The 16571-nt window shown below is 54.0% G+C and overlaps 1 long non-coding RNA gene across 1 annotated transcript; it reads right to left on the bottom strand.

Moving 5' to 3' along the window:
* Positions 1–2788: 2788 nt before the first annotated feature.
* On the bottom strand, positions 2789–16432 carry LOC147111488 (uncharacterized). Its single transcript, XR_015079698.1, has 2 exons — positions 15796–16432; positions 2789–3397 (listed from the first exon to the last, which is right to left on the bottom strand). It is a non-coding gene; the product is annotated as an uncharacterized LOC147111488 (long non-coding RNA).
* Positions 16433–16571: the final 139 nt, after the last annotated feature.

Below are 16571 nucleotides of genomic sequence, written 5' to 3'. Positions count from 1 at the left end.
TGACAAAATATCAATTAAACTCTGAATGACCTGAACCTTTGTTTACTCAACAACAATTGGATTTTGTTTCCATAAACGGACATAGCTTCATCTTAGCTGGATGGGATATGGTACAGGAAATGATATAACACACCTGTCCTTATAAAACAAATTTACCTCGCCATAAGCAATTCCAAGGGAGATCCACTAATAATATATATTAACCGATTATCGAGCACGCCCGTCTTGCCCATTGCACCCCATTTCTTGTCAAGAAGATTGGAGAGAGACTTAAGGAGAGACTTACACAAAGAGAGAGAGTGTGAGACCCAAGAGTTATATTCAATTTGTGTGATGGAATACTCTCCACTTGCCTGGATAAGTGCAGCTCCAACAACACTCAAGAAGCTCAACACCATCCAGGACAAAGCAGCCCGTTTGATTGGCACCCCATCCACCACCTTAAACATTCACTCCCTTCACCACCGGCGTACCGTGGCTGCAGTGTGTACCATCTACAAGATGCACTGCAGCAACTCGCCAAGGCTTCTTCAGCAGCACCTCCCAAACCCGCGACCTCTTCCACCTAGAAAAACAACCTTACAATGCTGGGCACTTCTGAACTGCACTTGTAACCTACAGCCTGAAGCTGACAAGCATATTGAAATCTGCAAAGTTCCATGACAAAATATCAATTAAACTCTGAATGACCCGAACCTTTGTTTACTCAACAACAATTGGATTTTGTTTCCATAAACGGACATAGCTTCATCAAGGGCAGCAGGCGCGTGGGAACACCACCACCTCCAAGTTCCCCTCCAAGTCACACACCATCCTGACTTGGAAATATATCCCTGATCCTTCATCGTCGCTGGGTCAAAATCTTGGAACTCCCTACCTAACAGCACTGTGGGAGCACCTTCACCACACGGACTGCAGCGGTTCAAGGAGGCAGCTCACCACCAGCTTCTCAAGGGCAACTAGGGATGGGCAATAAATGCTGGCTTTGCCAGCGACGCCCAGATCCCATAAGCAAATAAAAAATAAAATTTCAGTCAGTAACATGTTTTAAGGGCCCGTGTTCCTCTTTTTTCACATGCCTAACATTGAAGTAGGTTTCCAGTTGGTTACGATAACAGCTGGCCGGCCATATAGACGGCAAGCACTCAGCTCACTGGCACTATTCAGTTTTAGAGGTTGGAATGGGCTGCCGGTAAGCAGAACCTAAGCTCACTATTTGAGCAGCTGTTACAGTAGACGAGTTACGAAAGTAACTATAGGTTTTTATTGGCTAAATAACAGAGCCCACCCTCGTGGGTGATCGGATACAACAAGGAGGAATGCCAGCCAGTCGACTACCTTTATACCTGGGCAGGTAGGTGGAGTCATGGGCGGAGTCAGCAGTGGTCAGCCCAGGTATAGCAGCGTGACAAGAGGTGACCTCGTATAGTGATACAACAGTGTGAACAGTGATAACCATAGAGTAACGATATAACAGTGATAACTATAGTGTAACGATAGTGAACGATAAAAGTGGTTTACCACATTCATCCCTTGTTTAGATTTGAGTCCGGTGGGGTGAAGTGTACTACCAGTTCTGGTATGTCAGTCTGTCCGGAGGCCTCGTAAGCCTTTCTGATCGTCGCAGCGGCGGTGTTGCATTATCCGGTGTTAATGCTGGTGTCTGCGTGGTCGGCGAAGGCTCGTGGGGTTCCGGCATGCCGTCTACCTGGTCTGGAATTGGGGGGGTGGTGGGGGGGGGTGAAGGTGGTGTCTCCGGAGTGCCCGAGGGTGCGAGGTCTCGTAAGGAGACTGTGTCCTCCCGCCCGTCTGGGTATGCCACATAGGCGTACTGGGGGTTGGCATGCAGGAGGTCCACCCTCTCGACCAGGGGGTCCATTTTATGGGCCCTCACGTGCTTTCGCAGCAAGACGGGCCCCGGAGAGGTCAGCCAGGTTGGTAGCGTGGTTCCCGTAGTCGACTTCCTGGGGAAAGCAAACATTCGTTCATGGGGGGTGGCGTTGATGGCAGTGCAAAGTAGTGACCGGATGGAATGCAGCGCTGCCGGGAGGTATCGCGGTCGGGGTCGGTCCCAAGTCCCAGGGTCGCGAGTTACAGTACCTTGAGTATGCCTCGAGGTCCTGATGGGCCACCTCTAGAGAGAGAGCGAGGGCTGCAGCTTTGTCCAGGTCGAGGTCCCTTGCTTCCAGTAGTCTTTGCCGTGAGTAGTCGGACCGCAGGCCTTTCACGAAGGCATCGCGGACATTGTCTTCAGTATTTTCTGCCGCCGTTACCGCTTTAAAGTTACAGTCTCTGCCGAGTGCTTGTAGCACCCGTAAAAATTCCTCCACGGGCTCTCCTGGCTGTTGCGGGCGGGATCTTAGGAGGTGTCTGGCATACATGGAATTTACCGGGGTTTGGTACTGTCTTTTCAGCCGGTTGATGGCGTCCTCGTATGTGTTAAGGTCCCGGATGAGTGCGAATACTTTAGGGCTCACTTGGGCGTTCAGAACTCTTAGCATGGATTTCTGAGGCACGCCGGATTCTCCCAGGCAGGCTTCGAAGCAGCTCAGCCAGTGTTCGAAGTCGAGGGCTGAGTTTGCTGCCTGTGGGTTTAGGTCCAGGTACGGTGGTCTGAGGGCTCGCAGCCAGGCCGGCTGCTGTGGCTGTTGTAGCTGGGCGTCTGGCTGGTCACTTGGCTGGTCGTTTGGCTGGTCGTTTGACTGCTCAAGTGTCGACATTTTAAAATTTAGCCAATAAAATTGATATACCTATCAATTCATCCAATGAAAAGCGACGAGTTAAGAAAGTAACTATAGGTTTTTATTGGCTAAATAACAGAGCCCACCCTCGTGGGTGATCGGATACAACAAGGAGGAATGCCAGCCAGTTGACTACCTTTATACCTGGGCAGGTAGGTGGAGTCATGGGCGGAGTCAGCAGTGGTCAGCCCAGGTATAGCAGTGTGACAAGAGGCGACCTCGTATAGTGATACAACAGTGTGAACAGTGATAACCATAGAGTAACGATATAACAGTGATAACTATAGTGTAACGATAGTGAACGATAAAAGTGGTTTACCACAGAAACTTAGAATGCTATTAGCTAGGTTGGCAGAGGCAGCACACTAGCACTTTCAAATCATATTGTTGATTAAAATTAAAATTAAAATGTTATGGTATAACACTGTCATTATATAACAGCATATCCTCTAACTTACTGTGAGCAACTCTATGGGGCTTCTGCTATATATATACAGTCTATATATAATGGGTTATTCAGCGGAGGTTTTGTCCATAATGCATCTTGTGCCACATTTCCTCCTCATGCTATGGGCATCATACTTCAGGTATCAGATTTTGACCGTCACATGGGTATACAAATTTCTCGCAGTTGATTGGCTCAAATTTTTATATTCCTAAATCAGCAAAAAAAATCACAACTCATCAGGTACAGAGCATTCCAATCAATACACAGCAATCGGGAATGAAAATTAACAGGCAGCAATTTCAAAAACTTCCTGTCAAAAAATCAGCAATCCGCAACAGGTGTCAATAACAAGGAGCAGAAGCAATGCCAACTAAATTGCTTTAAATGTTGTTTGAAAATTCTTCCTGCCTCCTTCTTGTATTTTTCACTGAACACAGCATTTGCTCTGAAAATCAGGCTTGTAGCACAGTAACAATTAAAGATTACAAAATTGACAGGAACTTGATTCCACTTACCTGAAGAATTGTATCTTCTGTGCTTGAAATGTCAGCGGCATTGTTTTCAGTTGGTGGTCCCTACTTCACTGAGAAGCCCAGAATTTGACTTAGTTCCTCCCAGAGCCATCACTGCAATGGAAGAGACAGCCACAACAGCCAAGCACCTGTGCCGACAATTCCCAGCATACTGCGGTGTGGCCGTGTGCACCACAGAGAAAACTCCCAACATGCTTCAGTATGCTTGTCTGCAGACAATCTGTGGTACAACTTGACGTGTGAGGATTCTAGCTATAATTATTGGTTTGCCTTTCCTAAAGACGTGCAAACAAGTTGAAGCTTGAACTTTAGAACTTTTTTGGGTTTCGTAGGTAAACTATTTTCAGGGGCTTATTTTTACAGACAGAGAGACAGATGCATAGGCAGATACAGAGTGAGAGACGGAGATAGAAGACACAGAAATGGGAAGATTAAAATACAGAATATTTTGAAACATGTTATCACAACTACCTTTTTTATTTGTTTATACTGAAATTTGAAAGCAATTATTCTTCATATGAACAAATTTATTTAAGTAATCATGGTACCTGTAGACGGTGAGTAAAATGCTATTCATTTTCCAGAAACGAATATTTAAAAAATAATTACATGGTTCGCTATCACTTGGGAGATCGCTTACAAACCTCTTTTAAAAATTTTCTTTGGAAATGTGTTCCTCTCCCCATGTCCATATCCCCGCACCTCTCCCCAACCATTTCAACAGCAGAACCTCTGAATCACCATGACCAGTATCGCAGGATATCAGCTAGACTGTATGTATGTGTGCACAATGTGCATGCTAACATGTGTTTGTCACATTTCAGGCATAACACTTAAGGTGTCAATAAGTTCACGAATCCTTTTGGCCAGCGACAAGCTTTCTCTGCTAAGCTGAACACTGCTGGAAGTATGGTATGTACGACAATAGACATAAAACAATTACACAGTTTTGATGAAACAGTTTAGGTTACTATATTCAAGCAATTGCTTACAGTCTATTTTACGTGTGACAAATTAAATTTTGAACAATTTCAAAGTGGAATCATATTTTGTTACATGTTCCATGCAATATGATAGCAGCTGATTTTCTTTCATTTGTTTATACTTGTTTGCATTTGTTTAAAATTAATTATTTATATTAATAGGTAACAACTTCTGAAAGTATTGTACTATTACTCAATAGCAAAATACTGCAGATACTGGATATCCGAAATAACAACAGAAAATGCTGGGAACACTCAGCAGGTCAGGCAGCATCTGTGGGGAGAGAAATACAGTTAACGTTTCAGGTTGATGACACCCTTCATCAGAACTGGAAAAAAATTGGAGAAGTAACTAATTTTTAAGCAAGTGTGGGGCAGGGAAAGGGAGCAGGGCAGGACAGAACAAAAGGAAGGTTTGTGATAGGATGGAAGGCAGGAGAGATTAAAAGACAAAAGGGATGATGGTGCAAGGCAAAAGGAGTTGGTAATGGGACAAGTTAAGAAACAAAAGATGACTCGAGATGAGGTGTAAATGGCGATGGCAGAATCATCAACAGCTGCCATGTGAAAGAAAAAATAAAACATAGGGGTCGAGGTTATAGTTTGAAACCACTCCCCACCCTGAGCATCACTCCCTACCCTGAGCATCACTCCCGACCCTGAGCATCACTCCCCACCCAGAGCATCACTCCCCACCCAGAGCACCACTCCCCACGCTGAGCACCACTCCCCACCCTGAGTGCCACTCCCCACCCTGAGCACCACTCCCCACCCTGAGCATCACTCCCCACCCTGAGCACCACTCCCCACCCTGAGCATCACTCCCCACCCTGAGCATCACTCCCCACCCTGAGCATCACTCCCCACCCTGAGCACCACTCCCCACCCCGAGCATCACTCCCCACCCCGAGCACCACTCCCCACCCTGAGCATCACTCCCCACCCTGAGCATCACTCCCCACCCTGAGCATCACTCCCCAGCCTGAGCACCACTCCCCACCCTGAGCGTCACTCCCCACCCTGAGCATCACTACCCATCCTGAGCACCACTCCCCACCCTGAGCATCACTCCCCACCCTGAGCATCACTCCCCACCCTGAGCATCACTCCCCACCCTGAGCACCACTCCCCACCCTGAGCATCGGTCCCCACCCTGAGCACTACTCCCCACCCTGAGCATCACTCCCCACCCTGAGCACCACTCCCCACCCTGAGCACCACTCCCCACCCTGAGCACCACTCCCCACCCTGAGCACCACTCCCCACCCTGAGCACCACTCCCCGCCCTGAGCATCACTCCCCGCCCTGAGCATCACTCCCCGCCCTGAGCATCACTCCCCGCTCTGAGCATCACTCCCCGCCCTGAGCATCACTCCCCACCCTGAGCATCACTCCCCACCCTGAGCATCACTCCCCACCCTGAGCATCACTCCCCACCCTGAGCATCACTCCCCACCCTGAGGACCACTCCCCACCCTGAGCATCACTCCCCACCCTGAGCATCACTCCCCACCCTGAGCATCACTCCCCACCCTGAGCACCACTCCCCACCCTGAGAATCACTCCCCACCCTGAGGACAACTCCCCACCCTGAGCACCACTCCCCACCCTGAGCATCACTCCCCACCCTGAGCATCACTCCCCACCCTGAGCACCACTCCCCACCCTGAGCACCACTCCCCACCCTGAGCACCACTCCCCACCCTGAGGACCACTCCCCACCCTGAGCACCACTCCCCACCCTGAGCACCACTCCCCACCCTGAGCATCACTCTCCACCCTGAGCACCACTCCCCACCCTGAGAATCACTCCCCACCCTGAGCACCACTCCCCACCCTGAGCACCACTCCCCACCCTGAGCATCACTCCCCACCCTGAGCACCAGTCCCCACCCTGAGCACCAGTCCCCACCCTGAGCATCACTCCCCAACCTGAGCATCAATCCCCACCCTGAGCACCTCTCCCCACCCTGAGCACCACTCCCCACCCTGAGCATTACTCCCCACCCTGAGCATCACTCCCCACCCTGAGCATCACTCCCCACCCTGAGCATCACTCCCCACCCTGAGCACCACTCCCCACCCTGATAATCACTCCCCACCCTGAGCACCACTCCCCACCCTCAGCACCACTCCACACCCTGAGCACCACTCCCCACCCTGAGCACCACTCCCCACCCTGAGAACCACTCCCCACCCTGAGCACCACTCCCCACCCTGAGCATCACTCCCCACCCTGAGCACCACTCCCCACCCTGAGCACCACTCCCCACACTGAGCACCACTCCCCACCCTGAGCATCACTCCCCACCCTGAGCACCACTCCCCACCCTGAGCACCACTCCCCACCCTGAGCACCACTCCCCACCCTGAGAATCACTCCCCACCCTGAGAATAACTCCCCACCCTGAGCACCACTCCCCACCCTGAGAACCACTCCCCACCCTGAGCACCACTCCCCACCCTGAGCATCACTCCCCACCCTGAGCACCACTCCCCACCCTGAGCATCACTCCCCACCCTGAGCACCACTCCCCACCCTGAGCATCACTCCCCACCCTGAGCACCACTCCCCACCCCGAGCACCACTCCCCACCCCGAGCATCACTCCCCACCCTGAGCACCACTCCCCACCCTGAGCGTCACTCCCCACCCTGAGCACCACTACCCACCCTGAGCACCACTCCCCACCCTGAGCATCACTCCCCACCCTGAGCATCACTCCCCACCCTGAGCATCGGTCCCCACCCTGAGCACCGCTCCCCACCCTGAGCACCACTCCCCACCCTGAGCACCACTCCCCACCCTGAGCACCACTCCCCACCCTGAGCACCACTCCCCACCCTGAGCACCACTCCCCACCCTGAGCACCACTCCCCGCCCTGAGCATCACTCCCCGCCCTGAGCATCACTCCCCGCCCTGAGCATCCCTCCCCGCCCTGAGCATCACTCCCCGCCCTGAGCATCACTCCCCACCCTGAGCATCACTCCCCACCCTGAGCATCACTCCCCATCCTGAGCATCACTCCCCAACCTGAGAATCACTCCCCACCCTGAGGACCACTCCCCACCCTGAGCATCACTCCCCACCCTGAGCATCACTCCCCACCCTGAGCATCACTCCCCACCCTGAGCACCACTCCCCACCCTGAGAATCACTCCCCACCCTGAGGACCACTCCCCACCCTGAGCACCACTCCCCACCCTGAGCATCACTCCCCACCCTGAGCATCACTCCCCACCCTGCGCATCACTCCCCACCCTGAGCACCACTCCCCACCCTGAGCACCACTCCCCACCCTGAGCACCACTCCCCACCCTGAGCACCACTCCCCACCCTGAGCACCACTCCCCACCCTGAGCACCACTCCCCACCCTGAGCATCACTCTCCACCCTGAGCACCACTCCCCACCCTGAGAATCACTCCCCACCCTGAGCACCACTCCCCACCCTGAGCACCACTCCCCACCCTGAGCATCACTCCCCACCCTGAGCATCACTCCCCACCCTGAGCACCAGTCCCCACCCTGAGCATCACTCCCCACCCTGAGCATCACTCCCCACCCTGAGCACCACTCCCCACCCTGAGCACCACTCCCAACCCTGAGCATTACTCCCCACCCTGAGCATCACTCCCCACCCTGAGCACCACTCCCCACCCTGAGCACCACTCCCCACCCTGAGGATCACTCCCCACCCTGAGCACCACTCCCCACCCTCAGCACCACTCCACACCCTGAGCACCACTCCCCACCCTGAGCACCACGCCCCACCCTGAGAACCACTCCCCACCCTGAGCATCACTCCCCACCCTGAGCACCACTCCCCACCCTGAGCACCACTCACCACACTGAGCACCACTCCCCACCCTGAGCATCACTCCCCACCCTGAGCATCACTCCCCACCCTGAGAATCACTCCCCATCCTGAGGACCACTCCCCACCCTGAGCACCACTCCCCACCCTGAGCATCACTCCCCACCCTGAGCATCACTCCCCACCCTGAGCATCACTCCCCACCCTGAGCACCACTCCCCACCCTGAGAATCACTCCCCACCCTGAGGACCACTCCCCACCCTGAGCACCACTCCCCACCCTGAGCATCACTCCCCACCCTGAGCATCACTCCCCACCCTGAGCATCACTCCCCACCCTGAGCACCACTCCCCACCCTGAGCACCACTCCCCACCCTGAGCACCACTCCCCACCCTGAGCACCACTCCCCACCCTGAGCACCACTCCCCACCCTGAGCATCACTCTCCACCCTGAGCACCACTCCCCACCCTGAGAATCACTCCCCACCCTGAGCACCACTCCCCACCCTGAGCACCACTCCCCACCCTGAGCATCACTCCCCACCCTGAGCATCACTCCCCACCCTGAGCACCAGTCCCCACCCTGAGCATCACTCCCCACCCTGAGCATCACTCCCCACCCTGAGCACCACTCCCCACCCTGAGCACCACTCCCCACCCTGAGCATTACTCCCCACCCTGGGCATCACTCCCCACCCTGAGCATCACTCCCCACCCTGAGCATCACTCCCCACCCTGAGCACCACTCCCCACCCTGAGCACCACTCCCCACCCTGAGCACCACTCCCCACCCTGAGCACCACTCCCCACCCTGAGAATCACTCCCCACCCTGAGAATCACTCCCCACCCTGAGCACCACTCCCCACTCTGAGAACCACTCCCCACCCTGAGCACCACTCCCCACCCTGAGCATCACTCCCCACCCTGAGCACCACTCCCCACCCTGAGCATCACTCCCCACCCTGAGCACCACTCCCCACCCTGAGCATCACTCCCCACCCTGAGCACCACTCCCCACCCCGAGCACCACTCCCCACCCTGAGCATCACTCCCCACCCTGAGCACCACTCCCCACCCTGAGCGTCACTCCCCACCCTGAGCACCACTACCCACCCTGAGCACCACTCCCCACCCTGAGCATCACTCCCCACCCTGAGCATCACTCCCCACCCTGAGCATCACTCCCCACCCTGAGCATCGGTCCCCACCCTGAGCACCGCTCCCCACCCTGAGCACCACTCCCCACCCTGAGCACCACTCCCCACCCTGAGCACCACTCCCCACCCTGAGCACCGCTCCCCACCCTGAGCACCACTCCCCGCCCTGAGCATCACTCCCCGCCCTGAGCATCACTCCCCGCCCTGAGCATCCCTCCCCGCCCTGAGCATCACTCCCCGCCCTGAGCATCACTCCCCGCCCTGAGCATCACTCCCCACCCTGAGCATCACTCCCCAACCTGAGAATCACTCCCCACCCTGAGGACCACTCCCCACCCTGAGCATCACTCCCCACCCTGAGCATCACTCCCCAACCTGAGCATCACTCCCCACCCTGAGCACCACTCCCCACCCTGAGAATCACTCCCCACCCTGAGGACCACTCCCCACCCTGAGCACCACTCCCCACCCTGAGCATCACTCCCCACCCTGAGCATCACTCCCCACCCTGAGCATCGCTCCCCACCCTGAGCACCACTCCCCACCCTGAGCACCACTCCCCACCCTGAGCACCACTCCCCACCCTGAGCACCACTCCCCACCCTGAGCACCACTCCCCACCCTGAGCACCACTCCCCACCCTGAGCACCACTCCCCACCCTGAGCATCACTCTCCACCCTGAGCACCACTCCCCACCCTGAGAATCACTCCCCACCCTGAGCACCACTCCCCACCCTGAGCACCACTCCCCACCCTGAGCATCACTCCCCACCCTGAGCATCACTCCCCACCCTGAGCACCAGTCCCCACCCTGAGCATCACTCCCCACCCTGAGCATCACTCCCCACCCTGAGCACCACTCCCCACCCTGAGCACCACTCCCCACCCTGAGCATTACTCCCCACCCTGGGCATCACTCCCCACCCTGAGCATCACTCCCCACCCTGAGCATCACTCCCCACCCTGAGCACCACTCCCCACCCTGAGCACCACTCCCCACCCTGAGGATCACTCCCCACCCTGAGCACCACTCCCCACCCTCAGCACCACTCCACACCCTGAGCACCACTCCCCACCCTGAGCACCACTCCCCACCCTGAGAACCACTCCCCACCCTGAGCATCACTCCCCACCCTGAGCACCACTCCCCACCCTGAGCACCACTCACCACACTGAGCACCACTCCCCACCCTGAGCCTCACTCCCCACCCTGAGCACCACTCCCCACCCTGAGAATCACTCCCCACCCTGAGGACCACTCCCCACCCTGAGCACCACTCCCCACCCTGAGCATCACTCCCCACCCTGAGCATCACTCCCCACCCTGAGCATCACTCCCCACCCTGAGCACCACTCCCCACCCTGAGGACCACTCCCCACCCTGAGCACCACTCCCCACCCTGAGCATCACTCCCCACCCTGAGCATCACTCCCCACCCTGAGCATCACTCCCCACCCTGAGCACCACTCCCCACCCTGAGCACCACTCCCCACCCTGAGCACCACTCCCCACCCTGAGCACCACTCCCCACCCTGAGCACCACTCCCCACCCTGAGCATCACTCTCCACCCTGAGCACCACTCCCCACCCTGAGAATCACTCCCCACCCTGAGCACCACTCCCCACCCTGAGCACCACTCCCCACCCTGAGCATCACTCCCCACCCTTAGCATCACTCCCCACCCTGAGCACCAGTCCCCACTCTGAGCATCACTCCCCACCCTGAGCATCACTCCCCACCCTGAGCACCACTCCCCACCCTGAGCACCACTTCCCACCCTGAGCATTACTCCCCACCCTGGGCATCACTCCCCACCCTGAGCATCACTCCCCACCCTGAGCATCACTCCCCACCCTGAGCACCACTCCCCACCCTGAGCACCACTCCCCACCCTGAGGATCACTCCCCACCCTGAGCACCACTCCCCACCCTCAGCACCACTCCACACCCTGAGCACCACTCCCCACCCTGAGCACCACTCCCCACCCTGAGAACCACTCCCCACCCTGAGCACCACTCCCCACCCTGAGCATCACTCCCCACCCTGAGCACCACTCCCCACCCTGAGCACCACTCACCACACTGAGCACCACTCCCCACCCTGAGCATCACTCCCCACCCTGAGCACCACTCCCCACCCTGAGCACCACTCCCCACCCTGAGAATCACTCCCCACCCTGAGAATCACTCCCCACCCTGAGCACCACTCCCCACCCTGAGAACCACTCCCCACCCTGAGAACCACTCCCCACCCTGAGCACCACTCCCCAACCTGAGCATCACTCCCCACCCTGAGCACCACTCCCCACACTGAGCACCACTCCCCACCCTGAGCACCACTCCCCACCCTGAGCATCACTCCCCACACTGAGCACCACTCCGCACCCTGAGCATCACTCCTCACCCTGAGCACCACTCCCCACCCTGAGAATCACTCGCCACCCTGAGCATCACTCCCCACCCTGAGCATCACTCCCCACCCTGAGCATCACTCCCCACCCTGAGCACCACCCCCCACCCTGAGCACCACTCCCCACCCTGAGCATCACTCCCCACCCTGAGCATCACTCCCCACCCTGAGCATCACTCCCCACCCTGAGCATCACTCCCCACCCTGAGAATCACTCCCCACCCTGAGCATCACTCCCCACCCTGAGCATCACTCCCCACCCTGAGAATCACTCCCCACCCTGAGAATCACTCCCCACCCTGAGCATCACTCCCCACCCTGAGCACCACTCCCCACCCTGAGCACCACTCCCCACCCTGAGCACCACTCCCCACCCTGAGCATCACTCCCCACCCTGAGCATCACTCCGCACCCTGAGCATCACTCCCCACCCTGAGCATCACTCCCCACCCTGAGAATCACTCCCCACCCTGAGCACCACTCCCCACCCTGAGCATCACTCCGCACCCTGAGCATCACTCCCCACCCTGCGAATCACTCCCCACCCTGAGAATCACTCCCCACCCTGAGCACCACTCCCCACCCTGAGAATCACTCCCCACCCTGAGCATCACTCCCCACCCTGAGAATCACTCCCCACCCTGAGCATCACTCCCCACCCTGAGCACCGCTCCGCACCCTGAGCACCACTCCCCACCCTGAGAATCACTCCCCACCCTGAGCATCACTCCCCACCCTGAGCACCGCTCCGCACCCTGAGCACCACTCCCCACCCTGAGCATCACTCCCCACACTGACCATCACACCCCACTGTGAGCACCAATCATGCAATCACTCTGTTTTCATTTTCTAGGAATCAATCAAAAAATATTTGAACAAACCCTTTCAGTGGAGAGCTGCACCGCTCTCCCATTTTCACATCCAGCAACTGCCATTCTCTGCAATGAAAACTAAGGGCCATATATATAAGATAGTCACTAATAAATCCAATAGAGAATTCAGGAGAAACTCCTTTACCCAGAGAGTGGTTAGATTGTGGAACTCGCTGCCAGAGGGAGTGGTTGAGGCGAATAGCATAGATACAATAAAGGGAAAGCTAGATAAGTACATGAGGGAGAAAGGAATAGAAGGATATGCTGATAGGGTTAGATGAAGTATGGTGGGTGGAGGCTTGTGCGGAGCATAAACACGCTACCACATGGAGTAGTTGAGGCAAATAGCATAGATGTATTTAAGGGGAAACTAGATATGTACATGAGGGAGAAAGGAATAGAAGGATATGCTGATAGTATTAGATGAAAAGGGGTGGGAGGAGGCTCATGTGGAGCATAAACACAGGCATGGGCCAGTTGGCTGAATGGCCTGTTTCTGTGCTGTAAGTTCTGTGTAAATCTATGTATTTAACCTCTGACTCATTGGGAACAGTGCTATTGGAGGTCTGCTAGTATACATCCACATTGATGATATAACACTGAAGGCCAATAGGACATATTGGCGACAGATGCTGATGTTTTCTTTTACTTCTTTAAATAAAAAGTTCTTTATCATATACAGTACTTATACATCATCCCTCCATGGAGCATTTTGCAGCGCTCTGCCTCAGCTTAAGTAAGATGCAGCTGGCAATGATTCATCTAGCATAACAACACTACATCGGCCTACCTCCATCCTTTACAAAAACACCAAAATTAAACGTACCAAGAGGAATGGGGACAGGATTGAGAATATTACTGAGATGTGGCACTACAGCTAGTGCAGTAATATCCAAAAAATGCAGAGTTAACTTATTTTTGTGCAAGATGTGTAGAATTTATCCTTAAATCAGCTCAAAGCACAACTTATTTTATGGGTCATTCTTGAGAGGTTCATAAAAGGTCATGTGCTGTTATTTTGTTCTCTGAGGTTTTGTTCAAATGTGAGAAAAGTTTAAACACTTATTCATGATTTCAGCAGCTCAGATATAAAGTTCTGCTTAGATTTGTACCCAGCGGATAAATAGGTAACATGAGTCCTTTCTGAAAAATATTTGGACAGGCTACTCTACTTAACAGCAAGTCAGAGGAGAGCGTGTTTCACTTACAAGAAAGTTTGATCCTGCTGGGAATTATTTCCCCATCCAGTTCTGTTAAAGGAGCTGAATGCCTCTTATTTTTTAATATATTTTAAATTATCTCTTTTCTGGGTACCTTTCTTTTAATATATATTCTTTTCAATTTTTAATGTTTTTTAAACAATTTTCTTTCCTTCCCCTCCAGTCCTGAAGCACACAACACACGAGGTGCTGGCTTACTAGGCTGGGGCGATCTCAGTGTGGATCGACACACACAGTGACCGCTGTTCAGATATTGGTCGGCCTGCAGCTCCCCCTTTCCAGTCATTACTTTAATTGGATGGAAAATCAAGGTATGCCAGCCTCGAACCTTCATTCTTCTTCACTCTACTCCCAGCCCCACCTGTCCGATTGCCCATGCCTTTCCCCTGCTTGTTACTTTGCTGTTCCTCTGTCCTTCTCTCCACCCGCCCTCCACATCATCACCCCACCACCGCCACACCCCCCCCCCACCCCATGGTTTTGCCATTCTTGCACCCTAACCTAACCTTGGCCCCCGCCATTACTCGCTTCTTCCTGCCATCTTTTGCCACTCCTGGCACCCCTCCGAGCGCCCTTGCTCTACCCCAAATCCCCACTGCTGACCCACTTAAACCAAGTATTAATTCACCCAAATACTTACTACACATATTCCCTGTGGCTTCAAATACTCACTTCACCTCCCTACCCCTTCATCAGTCAATATTCTTTACCAACTACCCACTACTCCTCCAAATCCTTATTACTTTTATCATGAACTACTTACTAATCCCCATTACTTCTCACTTCCAAGCTTCTAAAATACTCCCTCACCACATCCCAGTTCCTCACAAACCAAATACCATATCCCCTCGCTTACCATCAGCAGCAACACAATTAATGTACCCACTTCCCTATAAAATACCACACCCTCCAATTTCCATTGAGCAGTGCCATATATATATATATACATATAATAAGATTGTACGGCACTATTTGTAGAAAGGCAGTGCTTGCTCCTGTTGCCCACCAACATTCCTTCATCAACCAACAGCACCAAAACTAGACTTAGTGGTTATTCATCTCAGTGCTATTTGTAGCAACTTGCTTCACACAAAATGGCTGCTGCATTTGCAACCCAATACTCAGTGCATTGCAACAGTAAATCATTGTAGGTGAAGCACGTAGAAACATTTCTGACAGATATGCTGTCAAATTCTCTTCTTTAAATCAATTTGACAGATTGTTGAGTTGATTTTCAATCAGTGATTCTTTCACCAATATATCAAAGGTATCGGCCCCAATTCAACCCAACTCGCTTGGCAGGAATGGGGCGAGTCAACGGTTAAAATCACAAACATTGGATTACTGCCCAGTTCCCGCCAGAAACCCGCCGATCACCATCTTAACTCCGGAGCTAACCTGGATCAGGAATGTACCCGCTAGAAACAGACAGGTGCCTCATGAATTAATTCAAATAGGGGTCCGATGGCATCATTTGGACCTCAACACGATTTTAATTGGGCAGGTCAGAAGTCCTGCACAGCAGCAAAACTGCTGAGTAAAACTTGGCTGCATTAGCTTCACAAACTGTCTGACGCGACTGCGAGCTGTATTTAAAGGATCACTCACCTGCAAGCACTTAGGCCATCAGGCTCTGCGCGCCATTGTGAGCAGTGCATTTTCAAGCAAGTTCTGAGCTTACAGTTTGCTTCTTTCTGATTTTTATCTCCTTTTCATTGCGTGCGCACTGCTTATCATGGGAGCTCTTTTTGCTTCCCTCCTTTGGATGGATGAACATTTGGAGGAAGAGGAGCAGCAGCCTCAAGAACCAGGACAAACAGCAGCTGGGCCTGTTAGAAGACAGCAGGTGCAGGAGGTTGCTTGTAGCAGGCCTTACTCAGTACACAAGGCCAAGAGTCGCTTCCTTGGATATTTCTGAAGATCAGCGCGGGAGGAGAATGCGCTTCACCAGGTAGGCTGTTTCTGACCTATGCAGCCTGTTGCAGCAGGACCTGTGGCCTGCTGGACGAGGGGACCACACTTTGCCAGTGGCTGTCAAAGTCACAACCCCCCTTAAATTTTTTGGCACAAGCTCCTTCCAGGCTGCTACAGGGGACATCACCCGTTTTATCCCAGTCTGCGGTGCCCAGCTGCATCAAGCAGGTCACCAATGCTCTCCAAGCAAGAGAAAACCAGTACATTACCTTTGCGATGGATGGCAACAGCTAGAATGAGAGAGCTCTGGGATTTGGCAGGCTTCCCTCATGTCCAAGGCATAATAACATGAACTCACGTAGCTATCAGGGCACTGGAAGGCGAGCCAGCAGCTTATGCCAACAAGAAGAACTTCCACTCCACCAATATATAACTGGTGTGTGATCAGCACAGAAGGTTAAGGCAAGTCT

This window comes from Somniosus microcephalus, chromosome 10, assembly GCF_052327205.1.
Source record: "Somniosus microcephalus isolate GS21.2 chromosome 10, FLI_Smic_1.0, whole genome shotgun sequence".
Lineage (NCBI taxonomy): Eukaryota > Metazoa > Chordata > Chondrichthyes > Squaliformes > Somniosidae > Somniosus > Somniosus microcephalus.
Note: the sequence above shows the minus strand (reverse complement) of the source record. Positions and strands in the feature narration are given on the sequence as shown.